Source organism: Pseudopodoces humilis, chromosome 1 (assembly GCF_049639895.1).
Source record: "Pseudopodoces humilis isolate 2021_Gansu_Grassland_sample_001 chromosome 1, ASM4963989v1, whole genome shotgun sequence".
Classification (NCBI taxonomy): Eukaryota; Metazoa; Chordata; class Aves; order Passeriformes; family Paridae; genus Pseudopodoces; species Pseudopodoces humilis.
This window is the reverse complement of record NC_142200.1, coordinates 41,962,392-41,979,177: the sequence shown is the minus strand read 5'-3', so window position 1 is coordinate 41,979,177 and position 16,786 is coordinate 41,962,392. Positions and strand designations below refer to the sequence as shown.

The following is a 16,786-nucleotide window of genomic DNA, read 5'->3' as shown; positions in this document are numbered from 1 at the left end:
TTCTATTGTAGTATATGATCAGAGACAGAGAGAAAAATATGAATTAATTAAATGACCTATTAGATGTTAAAAAAAACCATTAGGGCCAAAATCTGCATTTTTTTTTTTTTTTAGTCAGTTCTCAGTGAGGCAAATCTCCAAATACTTCAAGGCTGAGCTGCTGCTGGAGAAATTATTTCAGAGCAAAGCAGGAGCAAGTAGACTGAAATATCCCACCATTAATAGAAAGATACTTATTTCAGGAAGGTATCCCATGGGTTTTGGTGGGAAGAGCACAGGAAGAACCACTAAGGCTTCCCTCTGGACCCCTGCCCTGGCACGGTCACAGCAGATGCTTGGGGAGAGCTACCAGCAAAGGGCAAGAGTCTTTCTGCTCCTTTAGTGGTGGGCAAACAGAGGCCTCAAGAAGAAAGGTATCTGAACTCCACCAACCTACATGTGAATGGTGTTCAGTCTTACAGGTCAAGAAAGATTTTATGGCCTTGAAATTCAGAGCTTCAGAATCAATCCCTCTTCTTAAACCAGGGTAGATTTTTAGCTGATAGCACCAATATATATTTAGGTTTGTGAGACTCTTTAGAGGGCCTAGATTCTGGGTACCCTGGCTGCAGCAAGTCTCTGCTGGGATGTGGGAATGTGGCAGAAGGATGCCCAGGGTGTGGAATAGAGAGGCTGGAAGAGCACAGAGCCTGGAGCTGCTGTAATGTGATGCAGCAGAAGCAGACAGGCATGGGCATGGGTGAGCAAGGAAAAGGCAGGGACTTTCAGGGAAGAGAAGATGCCAGCACATCCCAACAGCATGTCTTTGGCTCAGACACTTCTACAGAATCTAAGCTGTTATTTAACTGAGGTGCTTTTAAAAATGGATTTAGTTTGATAAAGTGATGATTAATCTTCATTATACTCCTCTGTGATCATCACAGCAAAAAGCTGTACTTGTATGTCTGCTTATCATCTCTTCTGAAAATCTTACTGGTAAAGAAAGACTTGATTGATGATTAGATTTTTGTCATCAAATCCCATTTTTGTTTTTGTGCAGAAAAAAAGGAAAGCCTCACTTTTGAGGGAAAAGGGAAATGAAAGGAAGCACAATATCTGGGCAGTTATCTCTGACATTCATGTAATGCAGTGTATGTCCTTATGTGACATTTATGTGAGAGCAGAAGAAAAGCATCAATTGAAAAAGGTTACAGGAGTTCTTCAGGCATGAAGTCATCTCCAGGCAGCACAGTCACTGCAGTTTATAAACAGGTTCTGCTCTCACCCACTGCATTCACAGACTTAGGGTACCATTAAACACATTTGCTTGCTGACACTTCTTTAATACCCAGCTTTCATTTCCCTTTCCAACAGTAGCATTAAACCAGGAAATTAAGCCAATTGTTGATTATAGGAAAGAAGTTTGCAGCCCCTGTCCTTGCCATCCTGTCTTCCACAGAGGAGAAGGGCACTGCACTGAGGAGCTGAGCATTGGCATGGGGAACTTTGTCTACATTTTGCTGGGGAAGTGCAGCTGGCACTCAAGTGAGGTCTTCTTCTCTCATCCCCAGACAGGGCTTTCTGTGAAACTGGGAAGTCAGACAGATGAGCATGGGATGCAGATGCAGGCAGAAATGGCAGGATGAGGACCACCACTTAAACTCTGTACCAGTTTCAAGTTTGCAAAGAAGAAAATTCAAAGCCTTCCCTTAAACAATCATTACATGAACATCTATTTCAGTAGCAGTCACTTCCCTTTTTGTTTATCTCTGGTTTCTAAGCACTGGGATTGACTCATGGCATTTCTTGAGGTTCCTGTCATTTCTACAGGCGTGGCACCTACAATATTATCTTCATTCAGCTCAGAGCATGTCACCCTGCAAAAAGCTGTGCAGGCATCCTCACAGTTGCTAGGTTTGGCAGATCTTGCACAGACAAGGTTTCTGAAGATGCAAGTCCATGTACAGAGGCAAAACCAAGGAGCTGTGAAAAAACTGGCAATATATTGATAGAAAATCATGGCAGAGAGGTGGAGGCCTCTCTGTTTGCGTACTCTTGCAGTGCTGTCTAGCTTGTCCGAGGTGGCCTGGGATATCAGGTGGTCCCACTTCATGGCTTTCTGTGGAAAACAGCTGGTTTTTAGAGAGCACAACACTCCTGAGTGAGGGTGGCCATGTAACAGTGCTGGAGCTGTTCCTAGTTTCTTGGTGTGGGCATGAGTTTCCCAAGAGCACAAAAGGTAGGAGTGGAGCTGCCTCCTCTTGACTCCTAGTCATAGTCTGTGCTTGCAGATGAAATTGTCTCTGTCACAAGATAAAAAAGATGCAGGATAACACTAGCGTCTTCCATCTTATTTAACTGATTATGAGTCTAAAAGAAATGGTAATCATGTAAACACAGGTTTTCACATGGCACGCAGGCAACACAGAGACAACTTACTCCCCCAGGCAGGTAACAGTAAGTGCATGAAATATTGTGGGCTCATGAAGTTGTCTAAATTCAAGTATCTCCCAAGATTATTTTGCAGTCTGTGATGAGGCATTACCTGAGCAGAGTGACCACTATCTGCACGGCAGCAGAGGCCTGTCTGCACGTGTGGGAGCGCTGCCAGCCATAAGAGATTCCATTTCAGAGACATGTCTTCTGTGCAACTTTATTTGCGTTAGAGTCTGGAAAACGTTTTAACCCTCACATCCTAAAGGAAAATAATATACTGTGCAATGTGTAAAGCTGTGTTCAGTAGGTATCGCACAGCGTAGCATTTGCTACGGCAGAAAGCAGCGCAGGTATTTACTGCTGTATTAGTTGAACCCAGATGCATTTATAATTTCATGAAAAATATTATTTATTCCCTCACACAGGATGCTTTTTTTTCCCCACAGTCTTGCAAATGTATTCCTATTTCTCTTTCTTTCTTTCATTCCTGAATTGAATACATCATCTTCCACTTGCTGAAACTAAAGATGTGTAACACTTCTCCTTCACATGCCCTGGACAGCCTACTCCTGTCTTCTTTAATTTATTTTTTTTTTAAGAAGGAAACATCCAGGTTCCAGGGAAATTCTTTATGAAACTCGTGATTATGAGTGAGGGTGGCAGGACTGTGTCTAATGACTCACAGGTGCAAAGCTCTACAGCCATGGAAAACTGCTTAAAAGCCGCTTGTGTGTCTGTGTGAGAAAGTCTGAAGAGAAACACTCCTCCGACCCCGCAGTTTAGAAGCTCACGGCGGAGCTTTGCGAGTCTGTGAAGAGGTGGAACAAAAGCCCGGGGGGATGTGCAGGGACCTGCTCCCTCTCCTGGTAACAAGGGCAAAGCGTCGGAGCCCTGAACCCCTTCCCTGCCCCTTCCCCTGCCCCTCCTCCTGCCCCTTCCCACCCATCCCTGCTCCCTGGGGACCCTCCTAGGGGCTGCCTGAGGAGAGAAGGGGGTGGCAAAAGCAGAGACAGAAGAACTGAGGTGCTGGAGCGTGTCCAGGGAAGGGCAGCGAAGCTGGTGAAGGATCTGGAGCTCAAGTCCTGTACCGAGTAGCTAAAGGGACTGGGACTGTTTAGCCTGGAGAAAAGGAGGCTCCACGGGGACCTATGACTGTCCACACCTACCTGAGAGGAGGCTGTAGCCAGGTGGGAGTTGGTCTCATCTGCCAAATAAAGAGCAGTAGGACAAGTAGGGATAGGGCAAGGGGTATTGGCTTTAAACTGACAGAGGATAGGTTTAGATTGGATATTATGAAGAAATTCTTTACTGTGGGGGTGGTGAGACACTGGAACAGGTTTCCCAGAGAAGCTGTGGATGCCCCGTTCCTGGAAGTATTCAAGGCCAGGTTGGATGCAGCTTCGAGCAACCTGCTCTAGTGGAAGGTGTCCCTACCCACGGCAGAGGAGTTAGAACTAGATGATCTTTAAGGCTCCTTCCAACACAAACCATTCTGCGGTTCTAAGAATTCCACAAATATGTAACGATTACAACTCTACAATCAGTCATTTCTAGAACAGCTGCTGCTTTAGTATCTGAATTTGAGGGGAGTAACTATCAACTAGACAGAGATTTATTACCACAAACACTCTAAGGAGCAATTCAGATAAATTCCAAAAATTGGAAAGACAAAAGTAACTGCAGGAGCAGCAAGGAAATATTCAGTCATGTAGCTGCAATGATGCGATGCATAACAAGATCCAAGTTATGTAAAAGTGAAACCATACACTAAAAATAGTAAAAAGCAAACACCAAAAGAATCTATTTGGGGGGAAATAGATGTGGCTCTACAAAGCTTCTGGACAAAGCCACAGCAGTCTGCAGGAGATTTTGTGGCACCTCAGTGAACTCCCGTACTCCTCAGGCATGCTCACACACTAGGGTACCTAATGGGCATCTCACATGGAATTCTGCCTGCTCCACACATGGGCAAAACATCTGGCTGAATTCTGTGCACCTGGCCTCTTCACTGGCTGCCTAACTCCTGGCCTGAGCTTCCTTGGAAACATAAAAGTGAAAGACTTCTTGAGAAACAGAGGCATTGTACTTTTCTTATAAAAATGGGTGTTGATAATGGTTCACTCAAAGATGGTTCCTATTCATGAATTTTAGTGCAGCAGGCTGACTTCTCTCTTGGTTGTAATGTGTTAAAGATGATATGGCTGACTTGGTACCATAACAGTGTGTCAAAATATGTTATCACGGTAAGAAATAGAAAGCAGTTTCTTGTTCTGACCTATGTTCAGCATTCTAACTGCATTTGGCAAAGCACTCAAATGTTTGTTTAAAACTATATTTATGTCCCACTTATTTCAGTGGGACTGAAATAAATCTCGAATGCTTCACTTAGCTGAGAATTCAGGCTTAGTTTCATAAGCATCCCCCATTACTACTGAGTTCAGTGGAAGCTCAGGGTACTTGTTGTCCAGTAAGAAAAATAATATTTTACGAGGTATTATCTTAATGAAAAAAATATGTCTCCTTTCTGTCATGAGTGAAAGAGAGAAGCACAAGGCCATAATATGTTTAGCTGGAATGCAGGGCCATACTCGGAAAGCCTCCAAATTTTGTACATCACTAATACACAATGTTACCATAAGATGCAATTTCTGGAGGCTGGGAGCTGATCTGTTAAAAGAGGAAAATTAATAAATAGAGCAAAGAAAGCAAGAGTGTTGGTTTGGTATGATGTATTTAGTAGTAGTAGTAGTTGCATGTTACAAAGGACATAAATTCAGAAATCATTCCGAAAATGAGATTAATGAGATACATTTCTGAGAGCCAAGGGACTGGAAGTCCAATGCTCCTAATTTGTTCCCTAGCCTAGCAGGCTGCAGGCAGCTGTGTCGTTTGTGTTTGCCTTACAGACAATCTTTTTTTTTTTTATAGGAGATAACCACCATTCTTATTCAGCCCTGGTCATTTCCTCCACAGATCCTGGTTCTGCTGGAGGGTTTTTGCACTCTGAACTAACGTCTGAAAGGAGCTCAGCTGAAACCAGTTTTTATTATACCGATGTCATCAGGCACACAGGAACCACAACACCAATGTTCGCCCTACAGCAATCCTGAGGCAATTTCTTTCTATTTTGGACTGACCTGTTATGACTATGCCTGTGCCCATCCAAGTTTGGAAAGGAGAGTTCAATATGACAAGACAGCAGGAAAATATTCTGAGTGCAATCCCACCTCTAAGACTCTCTGTTGCCTTGATTTGTATAATTTGGACTGTGGAGCTATGAGACAGTGTGGACAAGAGCCTTAACTCACATGTTAAAGACACATTGTAAAACAGAGTAAATCTTTGTTTTGAGGAACAGTAACTGCTCATCTCTACAGATCATGAGATAACGGTAAAAAACAGAAAAGAAAGCAGAGAGACTATGTTCTGTATTTTTCTATTATTTCACCATTCTCATGCTTGGCACTTGAAAAACCCTCTAAACCCTGCCATGGGCCTGCTGAGCCAGAGAAGAAGGGTGACCAAAGGGGCCTTTAACCCATGCATTAGCACCACCTGATACAGTATATCTCCTCTGGGGCAGGACGAGGAAGATGCCTCGGACCGTGACCATCACAGCTGTATGCAGCTGTATCCATCCAATAAACCCAGTGAAGAGCAGGGCCAGAGGGAAACACAAATCCTTCAACAACCTGAGCCATGCATTCTCTGTGCACAGCCACTGAGTTCTTCATTCCCCAAAGCTATCAGGCACAAAAATAGCCATCCTGATTCAGAAAGCTGCTACCTCTGGCTATATATAGGCTGTTGTGTGCGTGGTTCAACGCCGAGCTCTTCACACACATTAATATCCCATTGTGTCACGCAAGGCCGTGTCAGCGCTGCCCGCTGTTAAAGAATACAGCACACAAGGGAGGGCCACAGCCCCAAGGACAGCGATTCACCTGCTCTGCTGTCTTAGAATAACAGGCTTGTGAAATCAGTAGGGCTTGTCATGGTTATGTCCCCGTGTGCCACCGTGTCTGTGGGATGCAGACTGTGAGCTTTGCGGGAGAGGAGCCACCGTGCTACACGTGGATGAAAACTGCAGTCATCGCCAGAGAGGAGCTGGATGAAGCTCGGATGTCTTTTTGTGAATGAAGCTTATGTCCTGGTGACCCACCTCAAGCAGAGGAGGAAGAGAGGGAATGTTACTAAATATGCATTCCCAGAAGCAAACAGAGTGCAAGCTCATCGTTCTCTACAGAATGCACATGCGTGGAGTGGCCCGGAAAGCACCAGACGCTGCTTGTTAAAAATTGGCATCTCTTCAACACAGCTACCAGTGATTTTTCTGTAAAATACATTAAGAGTCAGTATAAATGCCTTTATGGATTTCACACCACATTAAAAGGAATGAGTGATTGACTACATTCCCAGTAGCTTATTTTTCATCCTTTGACAGCTGTTAACCAGACAGAAGCATTACTAGTTCAATTTCTTATGCTGTAAAAATATTTGGATATAGGAATTTGGCCAAAATTTTCCTTCTTGTTTCTGGTTTTCTATGAGAGCTGGTTGGATTGTTTTGACAAATCCAAGAGTGTAGCTTGTAGAATCTTAGCACAAATGCTGGGTTCAGAGCCAAGCCTCCAGGTTAGCTAATCAGATTTGAAGCTCAAGGTAAAGAGACACAAGCTCTAATTACAGCACTCCTAAGCAAAGTTTCAGGGTCATCAGGGCTTGAATATGGTTTTTCTCTTCACAAAAATAAGTGCTGCTTATGGGGTGTGGGGTGTCTGGTTCAAAAGAAGGATCTCCCTGACACAGTCAGTAGAGGGCATATGAAAAATTGATATTGAATGCTAATGCTGATGTGAATCTGTTTTTATCTTGTATAGACTACAGACAGGAGAATGTCCGTCCTGTCCATCAATCTCTTCAGACTTTATTAGAACTTCTTTATTAAAACTCATAAAACTTCTATCTGTGCATCATCTGAAATTTGCCATCCCTCTAGGCAAACTCCTTTGCAATCAAGTGTTGAAGTTCTTATAAAGTATGGAAACAAAAGATTTTTCCAAATGCCTCAATACCACTGGCAGAGCTTATAGCATCTGCTATGGCCTTCAGGGAATTTACACTACTCAGGCATTATTCATCATTTCACACAAAATGACTGTGAAAAGCAAGGAGATAGTTACACAGCATCGAAATGAATGAACTGCTCTGCATTCATTTCAGAGGAACCAGCAGCAGAGTCTGTGTTTCTGACACATTCAGGTGTCACAATCTCCCTCGAGCTCAGGGCTCCACCAGCTCTGTGACAGGAAACCAAGGGACTTTGTAAATCACAAGTGTGTCTGAAAGAATCCTTCATGTTCTGGGAAGCAAACACTTGAACCTTGCCCAGTTTGGTCATCTGAATATGAATTACACAAGTTCACAGAGCAAACAGAGAGAAAGTTTTGGACCAACTGTAGAAGCACTTTTAACACCAACTTTCATGGAATATGGTTATTTTCAAATCAAGTCTGAGTTTTGAAATGTAAATGTTACAGGTCAAAGCTAAATTACAAAGTAATTTCTGTTTTTAAAATGTTTAATTTTTTTTAACAGACACACTGGAGACAGGCATATTACAGAAGTGTAATGCATTTACTAGTGAGCAGCATAAAATAGCTACTTTAACTCTTAAGTCTGCACTTGTATCATTCTTAAACAACACTAAGTACTTGTTTCTCATTCCAACTAAATATTTATGATTTTATATGCAGATATATAATGTTCTAAGCAAGCTAGTGGCAGAGAAAATGTACATTCAAGTTCCCCTCAGCTTTGAGGCAAGTTAAGTTACATGATTCAGGATTCTGCTTTCCACACCATGGGAAGAATAAAAGTGTCAGTAAGGAAACTTCCTTGCAGCTAAAAATTCTGGATAAGCTTCATAAAATGAGCAAACAACAACAACCAACCAAGGAGAAAACAAAGCTGTCATGTCCACTTCAATCATAAAGAATATGTTCACCCTGCAGAGCATTCACGTTTCCTTTTGCTAGATCTGAAAAGTGGTTCTGTTTTTTCAGGAGTTTCAAATAAAGCAACATCTCATACTCTTAGGCTTCCTGCTTGTCCAAAGGCTTTCTGCCAGACTCTGACATGCTCAGGACGGAGCTATGCCAGGCAGGGCAGGGAAGCTGTCCCTGAATAATCACCCAACTCCCACAAATAACAAGCAATGGGGCAGAAGAAAGTGGCCTCAAGGGGTGCCAGAGGAGGTTTAGATTTAGATTGGATACTAGGAAAAATTTCTTCACCAAAAAGAACTGTTCACCCTGGAACAAGCTGCTCAGGAAAGCTCTGGAGTTGCCAGTCCCTGGAAGCATTCCAAAAAAAAGTGTAGCTGTGTCACTCAGGGACATGGTTTAGTGGTGAACACAGTGGTGCTGGGTTGGACTCGATGATCTTGGAGGTCTTTTCCAACCTACATGATTCTGTGACTCTGTGATTCTAATGAGTGAGCCCTGAGCACAGGATGAGGACGCAGCATCAGTGCACCAAGCCCAGCCTGACTGACTCATGCAAAACTGAGCCAAATAAATCCCAGAGCACTGGGATTGCTGCATGACAAAAGTTTCTACCTACATGGCAACCCTGTGGCTGGGACCTGAGAGGATACCTGTGTCCATCAGAGCACTAATCCTGTACTGCACTTGCTAGAAGCCAGCTGTGGTGCCCAACACTATGCACAGCTCACCTCTCCCTGTTCAACTCCCTTTCTTCTTTGCATCTGCCCCACCCAACAAGGACACTATGGAGTGAACAAGGTCACACAGCAAAGTAACTACTGCCCAACACCATGTATGAGGCATTAGGCCCAGTACTCACACGAATTAAGAGAGTAACCTACCTTTATTTTCCTAGGCTTATTCATATAATTAATTAATATCTCAATCAGCCAAGAACAGGCAAAGACATAACAGTATTTCAGTGCATTCCTTGGGGAAATCCTGCACAGAGACAGCACAATTAATTTAGACAAGATCCATTTAGATAGCAAGTTAATTTTAATGGCTAGAAATAGACAGGAGAACCATTTTTCAGAAAACACCAAGAAAGTCAAGTATCTTTTTCCCTTACCTGTTGTCTGTCTCCATTGAACGTGGTTTTGTTTGAAGGCAAAGACAAGCAGAAAGCATAGCAAAACCTCTGTTGAGTTTCTGCAGATTTCCAGGGCACTGAGGACAGGTAATAGAGAAACTCACTGCTGCTTTATTGGGTAGTCATATTTGCCCCCTGCTTATGTACATTGAAACTATATCAAAGCTTGAAATACATCTGGATAAACTATATTAAAATCAGTTCTCTTCTGTCCTCCCACTATTAGAAATACAGCTTGCCAGAGCTAAGTCAATTAATTAATTAGATATTTTTTTGCCTGTCTTGCAGTGATCTGACCAAACATGGTGGGGGGGGAGGGGAGGGTGGAAATAGCAAATAATCCTCATTCAATTTATAAGCAAACTAGGTTACTGTAAAGTTGTCCTTGTCACGGAGTGCCAAAGTGCAGTATGCAGTTCTCGCCTCCTTGTGGGTTGCCATCTGCCATTGCACCTCCCTCTCCTTCCTCTGGCTCCCTGTTGGGGTAAAGTTGATGTCAGAGGCTTTGGCAAGCAGTGGGGAAAAAAAAAAAAATCCAACAATGTGAGTTTTCTACAGGCCAGTGCAGTCTGCTTCTAATATTGCTTCAGTCTGTGCCTTCAGGAAATAAAATTAAACAGAGCTTGTGCAGCTCTCAGTTCCTTAATCGCTGTAAAACAAGTGCACTGGAGAGCCCAGGAGATGGGATTGTTGCAGGGAAATGTTCTGCATTCTCACACCACACTGCAACACTCAGCAACTATGCCACACTGTAGTGAAGCTGGGCTTTTAAAGCTTGAATAATCCATCTTTGGGCATTTAAAAATTGCTTCCAGTGTTTGATTTCAACAACTGCATCTCTTAACAGCTCATGGGAGGCTATTCCTTGCAGTGTGAAGTTCTTCTGTCTGTGCTTGCTCAGGTCATTCATTACACTCAAGCACAGATTAGGCTCCACTCAAGGAAAATTTCACTTTGAAATCATAAGACAAAATGGGATCTGCTGATTGCCATGCAATAATCAGCAAATTGGAACTAAAGAAAATATCTGCTTTCTACCTCCCCAGTCAGCTTCTATCCAGGCTGCTTTTGCAGCATGAAATAAAAGTCCTGAGTGTTACTGACCAAGATGAGACATTCTCTGAAAAACAAAGCAGATTTCAATAACTGTTTTCTTCTATAGCTGACCCCAGCTATGGTGTTTATGGGAAAGCAGAATTAACTGACCACAAATGAAGAAGATTCCTCTATTTGCCCAGGAAATCTCTCTTCTAGCTATCTCAAACCTACTTTTATGTCCAAATGGGTATTTGCTTTCCTGGCTTTTTCAGGAAAAAGAAGCAGGATACGGTGTAAGATTACTAGTTTATGAAGTGTTGGTTATAATTTAATTTTATGCTTGTGCAAGACAGAGCCTGAACTTTTTGGGCAAGATTTTTTCAGTAAAGACCATGACATTCATGTCAAATACAAGGTCTGAATTTGGGCAAAAGAAATGTCCAGGAGAGGCTCTTTTATGTATGTGGTTCCATCATTTCATTCTCACATCATAGTGTAACAGAGGGAAATGAAGTCCAATGAGCTTTTAGGTAACTCTTGTTATAACCTATATTTCATTCTATTTTAAGTTTGTAAAAATGTAATTTTAAATGAAATAGACATGTCTGGCTCTTTGGAGTTAAGCAGGCAATTAATAGAAACCAGTGCAATCTAAGCACCCTGACTCACGTTCCCAGAGGCAAAGAGCTGCTGTGGCTTAGGATGCTCTATTTTGCAGATTAGTTCTCTCACAGCAGTGTCAGCAATAAAATGTTTGCACCTCAGCCACAGCGATGCCAGAGCAGACATATCACTGAAAACTCATCTTCAACAGAGGTTTAAACAAGTATGCCTGCACCAGACCGGGAACAAATGTTTTCTTCTTCCAGCTCCTCTACAAAATATTATTTCTCAGCAGTGGGGCAAGGATGATACCTGGGGATAGCAGGACTGGCTTTTTCAGAGCTTCTCTCTAGGTGCTGTGCAGCTGGTGGGTGCAGAACTCGGTGTCAGCATCCATGGCAAGATGTTTCCTCAAGTCCCTGTTCGATATTTCTGTCAGAGCAGGGATTAACAAAGAAAGGAAAGGTTTTCCTCCAAAGTTCACTGAATGACTGTCCATTTTTCCAGACAAAAGGCAGCACTTAACCTCATCATTGCACTAAAAAGGAATATTCTTGACTGACTCCTCCCACAACAGTGGCTTATTTTATGTGAGGTGTAAAAAGATTTCACGCTAAGATAAATTAACAATTATTTGCCATGATGCAGCAACCTTCTCCTTTCAGAGTCATTCATGCAGCTTTACCCTGGGCAATATATATAGATCTATCTGTCCCGTGGCTACAAGTCTTCACACAAATCTGCCAGGCATTCAGCTCTAATATCCTTCACATGAGGCTACTGGTTCAGCTTATATCTATTGCTTAATCAATGAGCAATAAAACTCCAGCCACTGCTGAATTGCTGCTTCAGCTAATAAAGGCTTGGCCTGCTTTACCAGAGTACCCTAATTACTAATAACAAAATAATTTAAGTAGATCTGATATATTTGGAAGTTGTATTTTTTGCTTTTACCAAAATGGAAACTCAGTAAGTCTTGGAGTTTTATTCCTCACTGAATTACTCTTTAATTGGACCTGTTTGCCTCAGCTGCTATTTGTAGCTGCAGCTCTCCCCCTACTCAGTGTAGGGGGAAATCTTTAACATCACCACCTACAGGGCCACAAAATTTTCTGAGGTAGACTGTAAAATACCACCATCCATCCCTGGCTAGAGATAGATTTAATATCCATCCTTTTGCCCCAGTGGGTCAGAAAAACTGACTGGTGGTGTTGGACCTTCTCTGGACTGGCAAAGATAATAGCAGCAGGTTTGGTTTGCACAAGTAGCAGACTGTAAAGGGACAGGCAGCAGCCTCATAAACACAATAACATTAACAAATATTAATAATTTGTCATGTATTTCTATTCCTTGTGCCTCTGTGTTACAGAGGGCACTGAGCCTGTGCATACAACAGAAACCTCTGGTTGGGCTATAAAAGATCCTTGGACCTTAGCACACAACAATGAGATTAACAAAGATAGTTTGGGGAATCTGCTCTGAAACAGCTCAATTCCTGTCTCCTGAAGTCCTGAAGATTGAATAGGTACTGGGGAGCCAGAAGCACTGGAGGTCTGCTGAGACTGGTAAGCTTACCTGGCCTGCAAGCAGTGGTTTGTAAATGGACTTCCAGGAAGGGTTCTGTGGAAAGAACTGCAGTGACACAGCGCTAAGGGCTCTTGCAGAAGCACTACTCAGTGGCCGAGGAGAACAGATTGATCTCCTGATGAGCCAGCAGTGAAAGATCTTATGTCACTTTGTGTTTCCACCCTTTGAAAATATGCAGGTAGCTAGAATGCCTTACAACAAAAAAACCAATTACACAGAGTAGCACCCTTAGTGGTTATAGTGCAGGAAAGATGTTTGTGAGAATTTTCCTGTATCTGTGCCCATACTGCAGTCTTCTGGGGGAAGAAATCTCTCTGCACTGTGTAAAACATGGTTTTTATTTTAAAAGCCTGGTAAAATATTTTTAATTGGTGTATGAATTATACCCTTTCTAATGTGGTGTGCAAATGTTAAGACACTTTTAACATAATTTCCAGTCATGCTCATTTGAAATACTTTATTCAGAAATGCCTGGTTTGGTTCTCTCAGCAGAGTTTGCAAATGTAGATGGGGTAAATGGAGAAGTAGCCACTGCTCTCCAGTTTCAGTAAGGCCTGGATCTCAGCGCAAGGTTTGCAGGAGAAGTAACAGAGTAGCTAGAAAAAGTGCATACATTGCATATATGCAGGCCAAGGCTGATCATCTTCCCTACCGAGCTATTTTTCATAGAATTATAGAATAGTTTGGGTTGGAAGGAACCTCTCTTCCATGTGCCTTAGTATAGCTTCTGGGAGGATCTGTTCTGAGATCTTCCCAGGTACAGAGGTGAGGATGACAGGTTGCTAATTCCCAGGGTTCTCAAGGTACAATGTTTCCTTTTTTCCAGTCACCTGGGACTTCACTTGACTGCCATGACTCTTCAAACATCATGGAGAGTGCCTTGGCAAGTACATCGGCCAATTCCCTCAGAACTCTGGGATGCATCTCATCAACCCATGTATCTTCAACTTCCTCAGGGGCTTCCAAACCTTATCTTCCCTTGAAGTACCCTCCAGGAAGGGTAAGAGGTGTGGAAAGAGAGGTTGCCAGTGAAGACACAAGCAAAAAAGTTGCATTCTCCTCATTCACTGTTACCAGTTTGCCAGCATTGTTTACCTGTCTGTGTCTGTGTGTGTGTCTGTGTGTGTGTGTGTACGCCTTCTCTGAGCTTCCTTTTCTGGCTGACATACCTGTAGCAGCTCTTCTACTCTGTGCATCTCTTGCAAAGTTCAGCTCCAGCTGCACCTGGGTCTTCCTGGCACCACCCCTATACAACTGAGCAGTATCCCTTTACTATTTCCAGGACATTTGTGCCTGCCTCCCCTATCTGTGCATTTCCTTCTTGCCCTTTAGCCTGACCAACAAGTCCCAACTCAGCCATGCTGGTCTCTTGCCTTCCTTCCCTGATTTCTTATACCTGGGAATTGCTGGCTCTTGTACTCTATGGGAAAATTCCTTGAGGAGCTGGAATTTTGCATTTCTGAAAGCAGGGAAGGGAGTCTTTGCCTGACCCATATCCGTCAGGTCTGCAAACTCCACTGGTTTGTGATCACTGCAGCACAGGCCAACTCCAATCTTGATGTCCCCAAGTGGTTTGCTTGTGTTGGTGACCATCAGATCCAGTATCATATCCCCACTGGTAGGGCTGTCTAATACCTAGCTTAGGAAGTCATCCTCCCTGCATTCCAAGAGTCTGCTGGATTTCCTACAGCTCACTGTGCTTTTTTCCCAGGTGTTGCAATTGCTGAACTGCCCCAGCAGGACAAGAGCCCATGAGCATGATTCCTTGTGCAGCCTATTCCTTCATCAATAGGCTCCCCACAAACAGTAAAAAACCAAATAAAAACTTTAGTGCAGCTTCACTACCATAAAATTCAAAGCTATTAATGGTTATATCTCAAAGAGGAGGATTATATGCAAATCTTGAGTTTAGATGATTATGCATGGCTCAGGTATCAGCCACACCTGGAATTATAAGCACTTCTAATCCACACAGTGTATAAATCAGTGCACCGATAAAAAGAGCCAAAAAATATGGTCCAGGGCAACAAACAGTATTTTAGGCCTCAGTGCTTGTTTTGGCTGGGATAGAGTTAATTTTCTTCACAGTAACTGGTATGGGAAATACTTTGGATTTGTGCTGGAAATGGTGTTGATAACACAGGGATATTTTAGCTGTTGCTAAGCAGGGCTTGCACAGTGTCAAGGCTTTTTCTGTTCCTCACACCACTCCACCAGTGAGCAGGCTGGGTGTGGACAAGCAGTTTGGAGGGGGCACAGCCAGGACAGCTGACCCCAGTTGACCAAAGGGATATCCCACGCCATATGGCATCATGCTCAGCATATAGAGCTGGGGGAAGAAGGAAGGTGGGGACATTTGGAGTTATGGCTTTTGCCTTCCTGAGTCACTCTTACATGTGATGGAGCCCAGCTTCCCTGGGAATGGTTGAACACCTGCCTGTCCATGGGAAGGGTGAATTAATTAATTGTTCTGTTTCGCTTGTGCATTTTTGCTTTGCTTATTAAATTGTCTTTACGTGAACCAATGATTTTTCTCACTTTTACCCTACTGATTCTCCACCCTATGGTTCTGGTAGGGGACTGAGTGAGCAGCTCTGTGGTGCTGAAGAGTTGCCAGCTGAAGTTAAATCACAACCACCTGTAAAATAAATTTGTATTACATGGAGGATGTATAAGAAAAATTTTGTACTATCTAGCATAGACTACTCAAGAGAGAAACAAGCAGGCTTTATAAATACTATCAAACTGGCAGCACAAATGAAAGAAGGGAATTATTTAGTCTCAGAAAATAGCAGGTCAAGAAGAAAGGCCTTCAAGCTGGGGAAAGTTTAGATTACAAAAAGCTCTTCATGGAGCAATTAGATGGTCATATGTATATACCTAAAAAGAACTGAAAAATTTGTGTTTTGATTGTTTAAAAGCTGCCATTAGAGTAAGTGTGCCAGAGCAAACCCCTATTGAAAATTGTCAGCAGTAGAATGAGACATGCCCTTGGTACATAGAATTAATAAAGGCAGCTAACTGGGAAATAGCTCTGGTGCCTGAGTCACTCTGTACCTGCTATTTTACATCTTTTGCAAAGTAGGCATAAAAATGCTAATATGTAGTCAGAATGAAATGTCATTATTCTGGCTGCAGTGAGCTTCACACTTGTTTTACTGTATTGTCAATTTCTGCATATGGTAGCATCAAATCCACTTCTCTTGCTGTATGTACTTAAGTAAAGTTTAAAGAAAACAGAAAATGTCTGTCAGGAGGCCATACTGTCCTTTAAATGCATGGATAAGGACTGAGTGAGCTCAGTTCTGACACTGGTATCTATCCTTTTAGATATATTATTCCCCTCCCCAGTGAAGTCAATAGGAATAATAGTTTCCCCCCTTCTACACCTTTTATGGATCATATGCCAAAAGTACATGATGTGGTTTACTTTGGAGTTTTTTTCATTAATATCTGAAATGTAATCAGTGAAGCCAACAGTACTCCAGAAATAGGGATACAGTCTGATCTAAATAGCTTTTTTTTTCTGACAGCAGAATAAAGAATTGGAATGAATTCACATTTGCTAATTTCTTTTCTCCACATGGACAGCTCTTCTTGTAACAGCACTTCAGATATAATGCATTTGAATAGTTACTGTGTTACAGCTTTTTCTGCTTTTCTGAGAAAAAATAGTTGATGTTCTTTTCTAAAAAAGGATAAAGGTTAAATGTTCTTTTAAGAAGAAAAACACATTTCTTTCCATAGCACAATAATTTTAAGGCAGACCAACCTTGAGTTAAAACTAATTAGTAAGATTCCTTCAAATTAATTACGGATTGTCACTGTCAAAATCTGGGTTTTTTTTACAGTGGCATGATATTGTCCATCCCTTAATTTCTCACAGGAACATACATAAATTTTGATGACAGAGCTTTCAGAAAGCCTGTAAAATACATGTCTAAAATGTGGCTACAGTCCTAAACTATTTTTCAGAACTAGAAAGGAGAATACTGTAACATCA

The 16,786-nt window shown here is 42.4% G+C and overlaps 2 long non-coding RNA genes across 3 annotated transcripts; one reads left to right on the top strand and one right to left on the bottom strand.

Annotated features, from left to right (window-relative positions):
• Positions 1-5,254: 5,254 nt before the first annotated feature.
• Positions 5,255-11,867, bottom strand: LOC148185077 (uncharacterized). Its single transcript, XR_015772946.1, has 6 exons — positions 11,723-11,867; positions 11,509-11,628; positions 9,928-10,031; positions 9,535-9,632; positions 9,305-9,404; positions 5,255-6,748 (listed from the first exon to the last, which is right to left on the bottom strand). It is a non-coding gene; the product is annotated as an uncharacterized LOC148185077 (long non-coding RNA).
• Positions 11,868-12,030: 163 nt separating this feature from the next.
• Positions 12,031-16,338, top strand: LOC148185076 (uncharacterized). 2 transcript variants are annotated; one of them, XR_015772944.1, is made up of 4 exons: positions 12,031-12,165; positions 12,566-12,761; positions 13,610-13,783; positions 14,495-16,338. It is a non-coding gene; the product is annotated as an uncharacterized LOC148185076 (long non-coding RNA). The 2 variants fall into 2 exon arrangements; XR_015772943.1 differs by having other exon boundaries at positions 13,610-16,338.
• Positions 16,339-16,786: the final 448 nt, after the last annotated feature.